This window comes from Rhincodon typus, unplaced genomic scaffold, assembly GCF_021869965.1.
Source record: "Rhincodon typus isolate 14 unplaced genomic scaffold, sRhiTyp1.1 hic_rhity00002333, whole genome shotgun sequence".
In the NCBI taxonomy this organism is placed as follows: Eukaryota; Metazoa; Chordata; class Chondrichthyes; order Orectolobiformes; family Rhincodontidae; genus Rhincodon; species Rhincodon typus.
The window spans coordinates 5,350-7,043 of NW_025967971.1; the positions used below are offsets into that span (position 1 = coordinate 5,350).

The 1,694-nt window shown below is 50.7% G+C and overlaps 1 protein-coding gene across 3 annotated transcripts in view; it reads right to left on the bottom strand.

The window, feature by feature from the left end:
* The window catches only part of LOC125480960 (NAD(P)H pyrophosphatase NUDT13, mitochondrial-like), a 5,818-nt gene extending 5,343 nt beyond the window's left edge, over positions 1 to 475 (bottom strand). The window contains exon 1 of one of the 3 annotated variants that reach the window (XM_048593105.1): positions 376 to 475. The gene's annotated coding sequence lies outside the window, so the exon portion shown is untranslated. The other 2 variants (XM_048593104.1, XM_048593106.1) reach the window with 2 other exon arrangements.
* Between the last annotated feature and the right edge of the window lie 1,219 nt (positions 476 to 1,694).

Consider the following 1,694-nt stretch of genomic DNA (forward strand, 5'->3'; position numbering starts at 1 on the left):
GGGGCTGGGGTTGGGGTGGTGGGGGGTCAGACGGGGCTGGGTATCCGAGTGCAGGAGGCCTCACCCTCTGCCCGAGTCGCCTTCTACAAACCAAACCCCACGGCAGCCTCCGACCCTTTAGGGATTTTTTTTTACCGAAACGTCCCGTGTTTGATCCTCAGATACAGCCATAAAACCGCAGCCGTTACCCGGGGCAACGCGGCGCCCCTTATTCCCTGCTCGCTGTCGACGAGAGGGACTACGCAACAAGATGGGTTCCCCTAAACGCTTTACCCAACATAATAACATCACGTTTAAAAATTAACGGCTTTATATGTTAAGTATAAAATGCGTATTGTTGGGTTTCCTGATGTTTTAAAGTTGTGGGTGATTTACATGTTCACAGCGTCCCTGATGGTCGGAGGTCATGTTGACAGCTGTCGCCTCGCAGCCCTCCCGACGGTCGGAGGTCACGTTGACCGCTGTCGACTCGAGGAACGCGGGTGTGAGCGCCGCCGTGAGGCTCGGAGGTCAGTCTGCGCGGCGTTGTCGTTGGTCGCAAGCGCAGGCGAGCGTTGTCCTTGAGCGCCCCCCGATGCTCGGAGGTCGCGTTGGTCGAGGATCTGCGGAGAATGTGAGAATTTGCACGTCCAGGACCGAAGGAGGCGGGTTTTGGGAAGGAGGCCAAGGGGCTTGAACAGGCCTGCGGCCGAGGGAGGCCCGCCTCTCTGGGGCTGAGGTTAGAGGAGGCCCCAGTGAGGGAGGAGGAGGATTGAGGAGCAGAGAAAAGCCCGAGGTAGGAATCTGGCTGCACTCCCCCCCCAACATCAATTACAAAACTGTCAGATAATACCTTTAGGAGATGGAATAAGTAGAAACACGTATTTTTCCAGTTTTGGATCATAATCATAAAAAGTTGAGAGAGCATCTGTCAGTTTACATTTTGATTTAGTTGTTTCTCATTCAGTTTTTGAAAAAGTCCTTTTTTCTGATTTTTTAAAACAATTTCAAGGCAGGTTCTGAATCCTTCAGTTTGTACACTCCTAATCCTGTACACATGTGCAGTTTCAGGTTGAGAGGCATAACGCAGCATTTTCATAGTGTCCCTATAGTGTGGAAGCAGGCTACTCAGCCCATGGAGTCCACGCTGACCCTCCAAAGTACATCCCACCCGGACCCACACCCCTGCACAATCCCTGTAACCCTGCATTTCCCATGGCTAATCCACCTAGACTACACATAGAGTCATAGAGGTGTACAAGCATGGAAACAGACCCTTTGGTCCAACTCGTCCATGCTACCAGGTATCCGAAATTGATCTAGTCCCATTTGCCAGCATTTGGCCCATATCCCTCTACACCCTTCCTATTCATGTACCCATACAGATGCCTTTTAAATGTTGTAGTTGTACAGCCTCCACCACTTCCTCTGGTAGCTCATTACGGACACACACCACCCTCTGCATGAAAAGGTTTCCCCTTATGTCCCATTTAAGTCTTTTCCCTTTCACCTTAAACCTATGCCCTTTAGTTTTGGACTCCCTTACCCTCGGGGAAAATAACTTGAATATTCACCTTATCCATGCCTTTCACGATTTTATAAACTTTTATTCTGTTGGGGGGCAATCTACTCGGAACGTGCAAGCTCCACACAGACAGTCACCCAAAGGTGGAATCGAACCCAGGATGCACTGGCACTGTGCGGCAGTAGTGCTA